Raw genomic sequence first — 12,021 nt, 5'->3', positions numbered from 1 at the left:
TGATAGCCGGTGTTAGGACAGGGTGTAGTTTAGGGTTCATTTATTTCAGATAAATAGTAAAAAAGCAAGGGGAGGGATTGGGTTAAGGTTCACAACGGGATAGGGTTGTCCTTTTAAAGGAGCTATCTAGGGGGGTTTACTGATTTTGGGGAAAGGATGGTAGTTGGCTGGGGCAGTGGAAGGGAATGCTTTTTTAAAAAAGAAGGTAAAGAAACTGTTTAAAATATAAACAAACACACAAAATAAACAAAAAACAAGGGGAATAAACAGGAAGGCTGTCCTCACAAATGGGGAGTATGTGTGTGTTATAAGCTGCGGTATGGATCGGCGATTCGGCTCGACGACTCCGCTCGTGCGCCAGGTCCTCGTTAGTATAGTGGACAGTATCTCCGCCTGTCACGCGGAAGACCGGGGTTCGATTCCCCGACGGGGAGATCTCCTTTTCGTTTGACTTCTCAAACAGCTTGGACGCGCCACCTTTGCGCATCAAAATCGGCTGAAGAAGTGCGCTGCGTTGCTCTCGTTCTCACGATGGCGTCGAGCAAAAAGCAATGCGTTGGCCGGGAATCGAACCCGGGTCAACTGCTTGGAAGGCAGCTATGCTCACCACTATACCACCAACGCACGCATGCGGGTGTTGCTCCACAGGACTTGTGGATGTTCTGAACAACTGTTGTTTCAGTGCTGCGCTGAATTGATCACGGATTCAGTCGATTCCCTTACATGCCTCCTGCTTGTGTCTGTAAATTGATAACCACAGAATACCAAGAGTTTTCTTTCGAAGGGCAGGTTGGCCGGCGTGACGCCGTGCGAGTGCGAAGTCCTCGTTAGTATAGTGGACAGTATCTCCGCCTGTCACGCGGAAGACCGGGGTTCGATTCCCCGACGGGGAGGTTTACTTTGTCTCTGGACTGCCGACTGAAATGCACGAGCTGAACAGTGCTGCCCCTTTGCCGTTTTCGCACCTCTTGCCGTCCCTATGATGGAGTTACCCGGCACCTTTGTTTAAAGCCACTGAACACTAGTGATGGGAGAAAGCAAGCTTTTAGAAGCTTCGAATCAATTGAACCAATTGCTTCGAAAATGTATTCAGTTTTTCTAAGCGTTCGTAACACCACACTCGCTGGCGACACCTGCTGTTCAATATAGTGTAAAAGCAGATCTGTCCAAACATTTTACACTTCATTTTACAAAGTAATAGCAAGATTTTTATTAAAATATGTTTAAAAAATGATTTAACTTAAGAAATAATTAAAAGTGTATTATGTGTGATTTTTAGTTTTATTTAGGGCAAACAAATCATTAAAACTATCTCCCCTTTTAATTATGCACATTTCTGTCATTAAATCTGTCTATAAACAAAAAGTAAACAAAATGGTAGTGTTATTAGTCAGAAGGATGCATGATCAAACTGACCCGAGTTCACCTAACCATATTAGACACTGGTCATTTGTGACCAAGTCCGCCTAAGCGGTGAACCATCGGATTTCCGCAACGTTTCCAAACGGTTATTACGCAATGAAGCCTCTTTTGCTAAAATCACGTGACTTGGCCAGTTTGAAACACGCTCCGCACCAATGATTCGAAAACAAACGCTACGTAAAAGTCTCGAGTAGAGTTGTGACGTTCGCGAACGAACCGATTCTTTTGAACGGCTCACAAACATGAACGATGGGAGCCGAGTCGCGGCTGGAGGGGAGCCGTTCTTTCTGTCGTTCTTTTTTCCTATGCGTGTTTCACACAGATGCACACAAATTAGCTCCTCCGCGAGACAGAACAGTTATAGGGGGAGGGGCGCACCCAGCGGAGGGGTTGTTCATTTAAGACTTGAAGGGGCTGATGTCTTATTTGCAAAGTTTACATTAGTAATAGTAGTAATATTGGACTGTATGTAGACATTTCCATTTTATTTATTCTAAATTGTGGAAGTGTTTGTAGTAAAAGCTATTTTGCACAGAAATTCATTGCAGCAGGCTTTGTTTTCATATTTATTTGTGAGCAGGTATTGTATGAATAACGTAAGACAACGTAGCTTTACACTTTGTACTAAAGATAAATCCAAAATAGTGATGTCACTGTCTAATGTTGTGAAACCCTATGGAATATAGTCTACACACGACAAATGAGGTAATGATCAATATTTCAGAATAATTCAAACTCAGATATTGGTGTGTGATATCTGAGTTTTAATGATTTGACTACAAATCTAACCTCATCATTCCTCCCAGTGATTATTTACAGTTTTACAGGATAAACTGAGATGCCCCCAAGCTGGCTTCTTAAAACTGACTAAATATTTAAAAAGAGCCAAATGAGCCGTTCTTTTGAACGGCTCTTTGAAAGGAACGGATCGCCAAGATCCGGATCCCCTGAAAGAGCCATAAATCCCATCACTAGTCTCGAGGCCTCACGAAGAAGTGCTGCGAAAGCAACCAACACTTCTGAACACCTCGCGAGAAACTAAACCTTAATGAAAGACTTTCTAGCATTGACAAAAGTGAGGCAGCTCTGCTGTGAGCAGAGCATCCAAAAATACAACAAACTCACAATGGTTCCCCTCCACGGAAATCTTTAGTAAAAGGCGAAAGATTTATGCGTAGTTGAAGGAAAACTTGAGTTATGCCCAACAAACCTCGACCCAGTGTGCTCCCCTTGCCACACCATAATGTTCAAAAAGGGTAATTTCTGGATCAGGATCCACCCAGACCTTTCCACCTGGGAGGAGCAAAAGAAGTAGAAATGCCATCCTGCGCAAAATAAAGACACAGGCTACTAACATGTCACAGTGAGATCTTTTGCTGAGAGGTTTTGGGGAATGAAACTCTGCACATTACACAGAGGATGCACCGGCACAGGTTACCTACAATCTACATCCCATTAGGTTCTCAAATCTCAAAAAATATAATAATAAAAGCCACCCCAAAAATAACAGAAGAGGAATTTTCTTCCAGGACTGGGGAATCGTCATTAATTTCCATAGCCTCTAGAAAAAAAGGAAAGATAGGGCCCCAACAGAAGAACAATGTCTAAGACCTTCAGCTTAAGAGGTAATTTTCACTTCAAAAATTCTTCTTGGGTTTATGATAGCCGGTGTTAGGACAGGGTGTAGTTTAGGGTTCATTTATTTCAGATAAATAGTAAAAAAGCAAGGGGAGGGATTGGGTTAAGGTTCACAACGGGATAGGGTTGTCCTTTTAAAGGAGCTATCTAGGGGGGTTTACTGATTTTGGGGAAAGGATGGTAGTTGGCTGGGGCAGTGGAAGGGAATGCTTTTTTAAAAAAGAAGGTAAAGAAACTGTTTAAAATATAAACAAACACACAAAATAAACAAAAAACAAGGGGAATAAACAGGAAGGCTGTCCTCACAAATGGGGAGTATGTGTGTGTTATAAGCTGCGGTATGGATCGGCGATTCGGCTCGACGACTCCGCTCGTGCGCCAGGTCCTCGTTAGTATAGTGGACAGTATCTCCGCCTGTCACGCGGAAGACCGGGGTTCGATTCCCCGACGGGGAGATCTCCTTTTCGTTTGACTTCTCAAACAGCTTGGACGCGCCACCTTTGCGCATCAAAATCGGCTGAAGAAGTGCGCTGCGTTGCTCTCGTTCTCACGATGGCGTCGAGCAAAAAGCAATGCGTTGGCCGGGAATCGAACCCGGGTCAACTGCTTGGAAGGCAGCTATGCTCACCACTATACCACCAACGCACGCATGCGGGTGTTGCTCCACAGGACTTGTGGATGTTCTGAACAACTGTTGTTTCAGTGCTGCGCTGAATTGATCACGGATTCAGTCGATTCCCTTACATGCCTCCTGCTTGTGTCTGTAAATTGATAACCACAGAATACCAAGAGTTTTCTTTCGAAGGGCAGGTTGGCCGGCGTGACGCCCGTGCGAGTGCGAAGTCCTCGTTAGTATAGTGGACAGTATCTCCGCCTGTCACGCGGAAGACCGGGGTTCGATTTCCCGACGGGGAGGTTTACTTTGTCTCTGGACTGCCGACTGAAATGCACGAGCTGAACAGTGCTGCCCCTTTGCCGTTTTCGCACCTCTTGCCGTCCCTATGATGGAGTTACCCGGCACCTTTGTTTAAAGCCACTGAACACTAGTGATGGGAGAAAGCAAGCTTTTAGAAGCTTCGAATCAATTGAACCAATTGCTTCGAAAATGTATTCAGTTTTTCTAAGCGTTCGTAACACCACACTCGCTGGCGACACCTGCTGTTCAATATAGTGTAAAAGCAGATCTGTCCAAACATTTTACACTTCATTTTACAAAGTAATAGCAAGATTTTTATTAAAATATGTTTAAAAAATGATTTAACTTAAGAAATAATTAAAAGTGTATTATGTGTGATTTTTAGTTTTATTTAGGGCAAACAAATCATTAAAACTATCTCCCCTTTTAATTATGCACATTTCTGTCATTAAATCTGTCTATAAACAAAAAGTAAACAAAATGGTAGTGTTATTAGTCAGAAGGATGCATGATCAAACTGACCCGAGTTCACCTAACCATATTAGACACTGGTCATTTGTGACCAAGTCCGCCTAAGCGGTGAACCATCGGATTTCCGCAACGTTTCCAAACGGTTATTACGCAATGAAGCCTCTTTTGCTAAAATCACGTGACTTGGCCAGTTTGAAACACGCTCCGCACCAATGATTCGAAAACAAACGCTACGTAAAAGTCTCGAGGCCTCACGAAGAAGTGCTGCGAAAGCGACCAACACTTCTGAACACCTCGCGAGAAACTAAACCTTAATGAAAGACTTTCTAGCATTGACAAAAGTGAGGCAGCTCTGCTGTGAGCAGAGCATCCAAAAATACAACAAACTCACAATGGTTCCCCTCCACGGAAATCTTTAGTAAAAGGCGAAAGATTTATGCGTAGTTGAAGGAAAACTTGAGTTATGCCCAACAAACCTCGACCCAGTGTGCTCCCCTTGCCACACCATAATGTTCAAAAAGGGTAATTTCTGGATCAGGATCCACCCAGACCTTTCCACCTGGGAGGAGCAAAAGAAGTAGAAATGCCATCCTGCGCAAAATAAAGACACAGGCTACTAACATGTCACAGTGAGATCTTTTGCTGAGAGGTTTTGGGGAATGAAACTCTGCACATTACACAGAGGATGCACCGGCACAGGTTACCTACAATCTACATCCCATTAGGTTCTCAAATCTCAAAAAATATAATAATAAAAGCCACCCCAAAAATAACAGAAGAGGAATTTTCTTCCAGGACTGGGGAATCGTCATTAATTTCCATAGCCTCTAGAAAAAAAGGAAAGATAGGGCCCCAACAGAAGAACAATGTCTAAGACCTTCAGCTTAAGAGGTAATTTTCACTTCAAAAATTCTTCTTGGGTTTATGATAGCCGGTGTTAGGACAGGGTGTAGTTTAGGGTTCATTTATTTCAGATAAATAGTAAAAAAGCAAGGGGAGGGATTGGGTTAAGGTTCACAACGGGATAGGGTTGTCCTTTTAAAGGAGCTATCTAGGGGGGTTTACTGATTTTGGGGAAAGGATGGTAGTTGGCTGGGGCAGTGGAAGGGAATGCTTTTTTAAAAAAGAAGGTAAAGAAACTGTTTAAAATATAAACAAACACACAAAATAAACAAAAAACAAGGGGAATAAACAGGAAGGCTGTCCTCACAAATGGGGAGTATGTGTGTGTTATAAGCTGCGGTATGGATCGGCGATTCGGCTCGACGACTCCGCTCGTGCGCCAGGTCCTCGTTAGTATAGTGGACAGTATCTCCGCCTGTCACGCGGAAGACCGGGGTTCGATTCCCCGACGGGGAGATCTCCTTTTCGTTTGACTTCTCAAACAGCTTGGACGCGCCACCTTTGCGCATCAAAATCGGCTGAAGAAGTGCGCTGCGTTGCTCTCGTTCTCACGATGGCGTCGAGCAAAAAGCAATGCGTTGGCCGGGAATCGAACCCGGGTCAACTGCTTGGAAGGCAGCTATGCTCACCACTATACCACCAACGCACGCATGCGGGTGTTGCTCCACAGGACTTGTGGATGTTCTGAACAACTGTTGTTTCAGTGCTGCGCTGAATTGATCACGGATTCAGTCGATTCCCTTACATGCCTCCTGCTTGTGTCTGTAAATTGATAACCACAGAATACCAAGAGTTTTCTTTCGAAGGGCAGGTTGGCCGGCGTGACGCCCGTGCGAGTGCGAAGTCCTCGTTAGTATAGTGGACAGTATCTCCGCCTGTCACGCGGAAGACCGGGGTTCGATTCCCCGACGGGGAGGTTTACTTTGTCTCTGGACTGCCGACTGAAATGCACGAGCTGAACAGTGCTGCCCCTTTGCCGTTTTCGCACCTCTTGCCGTCCCTATGATGGAGTTACCCGGCACCTTTGTTTAAAGCCACTGAACACTAGTGATGGGAGAAAGCAAGCTTTTAGAAGCTTCGAATCAATTGAACCAATTGCTTCGAAAATGTATTCAGTTTTTCTAAGCGTTCGTAACACCACACTCGCTGGCGACACCTGCTGTTCAATATAGTGTAAAAGCAGATCTGTCCAAACATTTTACACTTCATTTTACAAAGTAATAGCAAGATTTTTATTAAAATATGTTTAAAAAATGATTTAACTTAAGAAATAATTAAAAGTGTATTATGTGTGATTTTTAGTTTTATTTAGGGCAAACAAATCATTAAAACTATCTCCCCTTTTAATTATGCACATTTCTGTCATTAAATCTGTCTATAAACAAAAAGTAAACAAAATGGTAGTGTTATTAGTCAGAAGGATGCATGATCAAACTGACCCGAGTTCACCTAACCATATTAGACACTGGTCATTTGTGACCAAGTCCGCCTAAGCGGTGAACCATCGGATTTCCGCAACGTTTCCAAACGGTTATTACGCAATGAAGCCTCTTTTGCTAAAATCACGTGACTTGGCCAGTTTGAAACACGCTCCGCACCAATGATTCGAAAACAAACGCTACGTAAAAGTCTCGAGGCCTCACGAAGAAGTGCTGCGAAAGCGACCAACACTTCTGAACACCTCGCGAGAAACTAAACCTTAATGAAAGACTTTCTAGCATTGACAAAAGTGAGGCAGCTCTGCTGTGAGCAGAGCATCCAAAAATACAACAAACTCACAATGGTTCCCCTCCACGGAAATCTTTAGTAAAAGGCGAAAGATTTATGCGCAGTTGAAGGAAAACTTGAGTTATGCCCAACAAACCTCGACCCAGTGTGCTCCCCTTGCCACACCATAATGTTCAAAAAGGGTAATTTCTGGATCAGGATCCACCCAGACCTTTCCACCTGGGAGGAGCAAAAGAAGTAGAAATGCCATCCTGCGCAAAATAAAGACACAGGCTACTAACATGTCACAGTGAGATCTTTTGCTGAGAGGTTTTGGGGAATGAAACTCTGCACATTACACAGAGGATGCACCGGCACAGGTTACCTACAATCTACATCCCATTAGGTTCTCAAATCTCAAAAAATATAATAATAAAAGCCACCCCAAAAATAACAGAAGAGGAATTTTCTTCCAGGACTGGGGAATCGTCATTAATTTCCATAGCCTCTAGAAAAAAAGGAAAGATAGGGCCCCAACAGAAGAACAATGTCTAAGACCTTCAGCTTAAGAGGTAATTTTCACTTCAAAAATTCTTCTTGGGTTTATGATAGCCGGTGTTAGGACAGGGTGTAGTTTAGGGTTCATTTATTTCAGATAAATAGTAAAAAAGCAAGGGGAGGGATTGGGTTAAGGTTCACAACGGGATAGGGTTGTCCTTTTAAAGGAGCTATCTAGGGGGGTTTACTGATTTTGGGGAAAGGATGGTAGTTGGCTGGGGCAGTGGAAGGGAATGCTTTTTTAAAAAAGAAGGTAAAGAAACTGTTTAAAATATAAACAAACACACAAAATAAACAAAAAACAAGGGGAATAAACAGGAAGGCTGTCCTCACAAATGGGGAGTATGTGTGTGTTATAAGCTGCGGTATGGATCGGCGATTCGGCTCGACGACTCCGCTCGTGCGCCAGGTCCTCGTTAGTATAGTGGACAGTATCTCCGCCTGTCACGCGGAAGACCGGGGTTCGATTCCCCGACGGGGAGATCTCCTTTTCGTTTGACTTCTCAAACAGCTTGGACGCGCCACCTTTGCGCATCAAAATCGGCTGAAGAAGTGCGCTGCGTTGCTCTCGTTCTCACGATGGCGTCGAGCAAAAAGCAATGCGTTGGCCGGGAATCGAACCCGGGTCAACTGCTTGGAAGGCAGCTATGCTCACCACTATACCACCAACGCACGCATGCGGGTGTTGCTCCACAGGACTTGTGGATGTTCTGAACAACTGTTGTTTCAGTGCTGCGCTGAATTGATCACGGATTCAGTCGATTCCCTTACATGCCTCCTGCTTGTGTCTGTAAATTGATAACCACAGAATACCAAGAGTTTTCTTTCGAAGGGCAGGTTGGCCGGCGTGACGCCCGTGCGAGTGCGAAGTCCTCGTTAGTATAGTGGACAGTATCTCCGCCTGTCACGCGGAAGACCGGGGTTCGATTCCCCGACGGGGAGGTTTACTTTGTCTCTGGACTGCCGACTGAAATGCACGAGCTGAACAGTGCTGCCCCTTTGCCGTTTTCGCACCTCTTGCCGTCCCTATGATGGAGTTACCCGGCACCTTTGTTTAAAGCCACTGAACACTAGTGATGGGAGAAAGCAAGCTTTCAGAAGCTTCGAATCAATTGAACCAATTGCTTCGAAAATGTATTCAGTTTTTCTAAGCGTTCGTAACACCACACTCGCTGGCGACACCTGCTGTTCAATATAGTGTAAAAGCAGATCTGTCCAAACATTTTACACTTCATTTTACAAAGTAATAGCAAGATTTTTATTAAAATATGTTTAAAAAATGATTTAACTTAAGAAATAATTAAAAGTGTATTATGTGTGATTTTTAGTTTTATTTAGGGCAAACAAATCATTAAAACTATCTCCCCTTTTAATTATGCACATTTCTGTCATTAAATCTGTCTATAAACAAAAAGTAAACAAAATGGTAGTGTTATTAGTCAGAAGGATGCATGATCAAACTGACCCGAGTTCACCTAACCATATTAGACACTGGTCATTTGTGACCAAGTCCGCCTAAGCGGTGAACCATCGGATTTCCGCAACGTTTCCAAACGGTTATTACGCAATGAAGCCTCTTTTGCTAAAATCACGTGACTTGGCCAGTTTGAAACACGCTCCGCACCAATGATTCGAAAACAAACGCTACGTAAAAGTCTCGAGGCCTCACGAAGAAGTGCTGCGAAAGCGACCAACACTTCTGAACACCTCGCGAGAAACTAAACCTTAATGAAAGACTTTCTAGCATTGACAAAAGTGAGGCAGCTCTGCTGTGAGCAGAGCATCCAAAAATACAACAAACTCACAATGGTTCCCCTCCACGGAAATCTTTAGTAAAAGGCGAAAGATTTATGCGTAGTTGAAGGAAAACTTGAGTTATGCCCAACAAACCTCGACCCAGTGTGCTCCCCTTGCCACACCATAATGTTCAAAAAGGGTAATTTCTGGATCAGGATCCACCCAGACCTTTCCACCTGGGAGGAGCAAAAGAAGTAGAAATGCCATCCTGCGCAAAATAAAGACACAGGCTACTAACATGTCACAGTGAGATCTTTTGCTGAGAGGTTTTGGGGAATGAAACTCTGCACATTACACAGAGGATGCACCGGCACAGGTTACCTACAATCTACATCCCATTAGGTTCTCAAATCTCAAAAAATATAATAATAAAAGCCACCCCAAAAATAACAGAAGAGGAATTTTCTTCCAGGACTGGGGAATCGTCATTAATTTCCATAGCCTCTAGAAAAAAAGGAAAGATAGGGCCCCAACAGAAGAACAATGTCTAAGACCTTCAGCTTAAGAGGTAATTTTCACTTCAAAAATTCTTCTTGGGTTTATGATAGCCGGTGTTAGGACAGGGTGTAGTTTAGGGTTCATTTATTTCAGATAAATAGTAAAAAAGCAAGGGGAGGGATTGGGTTAAGGTTCACAACGGGATAGGGTTGTCCTTTTAAAGGAGCTATCTAGGGGGGTTTACTGATTTTGGGGAAAGGATGGTAGTTGGCTGGGGCAGTGGAAGGGAATGCTTTTTTAAAAAAGAAGGTAAAGAAACTGTTTAAAATATAAACAAACACACAAAATAAACAAAAAACAAGGGGAATAAACAGGAAGGCTGTCCTCACAAATGGGGAGTATGTGTGTGTTATAAGCTGCGGTATGGATCGGCGATTCGGCTCGACGACTCCGCTCGTGCGCCAGGTCCTCGTTAGTATAGTGGACAGTATCTCCGCCTGTCACGCGGAAGACCGGGGTTCGATTCCCCGACGGGGAGATCTCCTTTTCGTTTGACTTCTCAAACAGCTTGGACGCGCCACCTTTGCGCATCAAAATCGGCTGAAGAAGTGCGCTGCGTTGCTCTCGTTCTCACGATGGCGTCGAGCAAAAAGCAATGCGTTGGCCGGGAATCGAACCCGGGTCAACTGCTTGGAAGGCAGCTATGCTCACCACTATACCACCAACGCACGCATGCGGGTGTTGCTCCACAGGACTTGTGGATGTTCTGAACAACTGTTGTTTCAGTGCTGCGCTGAATTGATCACGGATTCAGTCGATTCCCTTACATGCCTCCTGCTTGTGTCTGTAAATTGATAACCACAGAATACCAAGAGTTTTCTTTCGAAGGGCAGGTTGGCCGGCGTGACGCCCGTGCGAGTGCGAAGTCCTCGTTAGTATAGTGGACAGTATCTCCGCCTGTCACGCGGAAGACCGGGGTTCGATTCCCCGACGGGGAGGTTTACTTTGTCTCTGGACTGCCGACTGAAATGCACGAGCTGAACAGTGCTGCCCCTTTGCCGTTTTCGCACCTCTTGCCGTCCCTATGATGGAGTTACCCGGCACCTTTGTTTAAAGCCACTGAACACTAGTGATGGGAGAAAGCAAGCTTTTAGAAGCTTCGAATCAATTGAACCAATTGCTTCGAAAATGTATTCAGTTTTTCTAAGCGTTCGTAACACCACACTCGCTGGCGACACCTGCTGTTCAATATAGTGTAAAAGCAGATCTGTCCAAACATTTTACACTTCATTTTACAAAGTAATAGCAAGATTTTTATTAAAATATGTTTAAAAAATGATTTAACTTAAGAAATAATTAAAAGTGTATTATGTGTGATTTTTAGTTTTATTTAGGGCAAACAAATCATTAAAACTATCTCCCCTTTTAATTATGCACATTTCTGTCATTAAATCTGTCTATAAACAAAAAGTAAACAAAATGGTAGTGTTATTAGTCAGAAGGATGCATGATCAAACTGACCCGAGTTCACCTAACCATATTAGACACTGGTCATTTGTGACCAAGTCCGCCTAAGCGGTGAACCATCGGATTTCCGCAACGTTTCCAAACGGTTATTACGCAATGAAGCCTCTTTTGCTAAAATCACGTGACTTGGCCAGTTTGAAACACGCTCCGCACCAATGATTCGAAAACAAACGCTACGTAAAAGTCTCGAGGCCTCACGAAGAAGTGCTGCGAAAGCGACCAACACTTCTGAACACCTCCCGAGAAACTAAACCTTAATGAAAGACTTTCTAGCATTGACAAAAGTGAGGCAGCTCTGCTGTGAGCAGAGCATCCAAAAATACAACAAACTCACAATGGTTCCCCTACACGGAAATCTTTAGTAAAAGGCGAAAGATTTATGCGCAGTTGAAAGAAAACTTGAGTTCTGCCCAACAAACCTCGACCCAGTGTGCTCCCCTTGCCACACCATAATGTTCAAAAAGGGTAATTTCTGGATCAGGATCCACCCAGACCTTTCCACCTGGGAGGAGCAAAAGAAGTAGAAATGCCATCCTGCGCAAAATAAAGACACAGGCTACTAACATGTCACAGTGAGATCTTTTGCTGAGAGGTTTTGGGGAATGAAACTCTGCACATTACACAGAGGATGCACCGGCACAGGT

The 12,021-nt window shown here is 43.9% G+C and overlaps 19 non-coding genes across 19 annotated transcripts; 9 read left to right on the top strand and 10 right to left on the bottom strand.

Annotated features, from left to right (window-relative positions):
• The first annotated feature begins 362 nt into the window (after positions 1–362).
• trnad-guc (transfer RNA aspartic acid (anticodon GUC)) lies at positions 363–434 on the top strand. Its single transcript has one exon. It is a non-coding gene; the product is annotated as a tRNA-Asp (tRNA).
• A 118-nt stretch (positions 435–552) lies between these two features.
• On the bottom strand, positions 553–624 carry trnag-ucc (transfer RNA glycine (anticodon UCC)). The gene has a single exon. It is a non-coding gene; the product is annotated as a tRNA-Gly (tRNA).
• A 197-nt stretch (positions 625–821) lies between these two features.
• Positions 822–893, top strand: trnad-guc (transfer RNA aspartic acid (anticodon GUC)). Its single transcript has one exon. It is a non-coding gene; the product is annotated as a tRNA-Asp (tRNA).
• A 1,611-nt stretch (positions 894–2,504) lies between these two features.
• Positions 2,505–2,620, bottom strand: LOC135772012 (U5 spliceosomal RNA). The gene has a single exon (XR_010543209.1). It is a non-coding gene; the product is annotated as a U5 spliceosomal RNA (small nuclear RNA).
• An 823-nt stretch (positions 2,621–3,443) lies between these two features.
• trnad-guc (transfer RNA aspartic acid (anticodon GUC)) lies at positions 3,444–3,515 on the top strand. Its single transcript has one exon. It is a non-coding gene; the product is annotated as a tRNA-Asp (tRNA).
• A 118-nt stretch (positions 3,516–3,633) lies between these two features.
• trnag-ucc (transfer RNA glycine (anticodon UCC)) lies at positions 3,634–3,705 on the bottom strand. The gene has a single exon. It is a non-coding gene; the product is annotated as a tRNA-Gly (tRNA).
• A 1,090-nt stretch (positions 3,706–4,795) lies between these two features.
• LOC135772011 (U5 spliceosomal RNA) lies at positions 4,796–4,911 on the bottom strand. The gene has a single exon (XR_010543208.1). It is a non-coding gene; the product is annotated as a U5 spliceosomal RNA (small nuclear RNA).
• An 823-nt stretch (positions 4,912–5,734) lies between these two features.
• On the top strand, positions 5,735–5,806 carry trnad-guc (transfer RNA aspartic acid (anticodon GUC)). The gene has a single exon. It is a non-coding gene; the product is annotated as a tRNA-Asp (tRNA).
• A 118-nt stretch (positions 5,807–5,924) lies between these two features.
• trnag-ucc (transfer RNA glycine (anticodon UCC)) lies at positions 5,925–5,996 on the bottom strand. The gene has a single exon. It is a non-coding gene; the product is annotated as a tRNA-Gly (tRNA).
• A 198-nt stretch (positions 5,997–6,194) lies between these two features.
• trnad-guc (transfer RNA aspartic acid (anticodon GUC)) lies at positions 6,195–6,266 on the top strand. Its single transcript has one exon. It is a non-coding gene; the product is annotated as a tRNA-Asp (tRNA).
• Positions 6,267–7,086: 820 nt separating this feature from the next.
• On the bottom strand, positions 7,087–7,202 carry LOC135771920 (U5 spliceosomal RNA). Its single transcript, XR_010543125.1, has one exon. It is a non-coding gene; the product is annotated as a U5 spliceosomal RNA (small nuclear RNA).
• Positions 7,203–8,025: 823 nt separating this feature from the next.
• trnad-guc (transfer RNA aspartic acid (anticodon GUC)) lies at positions 8,026–8,097 on the top strand. Its single transcript has one exon. It is a non-coding gene; the product is annotated as a tRNA-Asp (tRNA).
• A 118-nt stretch (positions 8,098–8,215) lies between these two features.
• trnag-ucc (transfer RNA glycine (anticodon UCC)) lies at positions 8,216–8,287 on the bottom strand. Its single transcript has one exon. It is a non-coding gene; the product is annotated as a tRNA-Gly (tRNA).
• Positions 8,288–8,485: 198 nt separating this feature from the next.
• On the top strand, positions 8,486–8,557 carry trnad-guc (transfer RNA aspartic acid (anticodon GUC)). Its single transcript has one exon. It is a non-coding gene; the product is annotated as a tRNA-Asp (tRNA).
• An 820-nt stretch (positions 8,558–9,377) lies between these two features.
• On the bottom strand, positions 9,378–9,493 carry LOC135772010 (U5 spliceosomal RNA). The gene has a single exon (XR_010543207.1). It is a non-coding gene; the product is annotated as a U5 spliceosomal RNA (small nuclear RNA).
• Positions 9,494–10,316: 823 nt separating this feature from the next.
• On the top strand, positions 10,317–10,388 carry trnad-guc (transfer RNA aspartic acid (anticodon GUC)). Its single transcript has one exon. It is a non-coding gene; the product is annotated as a tRNA-Asp (tRNA).
• Positions 10,389–10,506: 118 nt separating this feature from the next.
• On the bottom strand, positions 10,507–10,578 carry trnag-ucc (transfer RNA glycine (anticodon UCC)). The gene has a single exon. It is a non-coding gene; the product is annotated as a tRNA-Gly (tRNA).
• Positions 10,579–10,776: 198 nt separating this feature from the next.
• trnad-guc (transfer RNA aspartic acid (anticodon GUC)) lies at positions 10,777–10,848 on the top strand. The gene has a single exon. It is a non-coding gene; the product is annotated as a tRNA-Asp (tRNA).
• Positions 10,849–11,668: 820 nt separating this feature from the next.
• LOC135771964 (U5 spliceosomal RNA) lies at positions 11,669–11,784 on the bottom strand. Its single transcript, XR_010543166.1, has one exon. It is a non-coding gene; the product is annotated as a U5 spliceosomal RNA (small nuclear RNA).
• Between the last annotated feature and the right edge of the window lie 237 nt (positions 11,785–12,021).

The sequence above is a fragment of the Paramisgurnus dabryanus genome, chromosome 8 (assembly GCF_030506205.2).
Source record: "Paramisgurnus dabryanus chromosome 8, PD_genome_1.1, whole genome shotgun sequence".
Classification (NCBI taxonomy): Eukaryota; Metazoa; Chordata; class Actinopteri; order Cypriniformes; family Cobitidae; genus Paramisgurnus; species Paramisgurnus dabryanus.
Note: the sequence above shows the minus strand (reverse complement) of the source record. Positions and strands in the feature narration are given on the sequence as shown.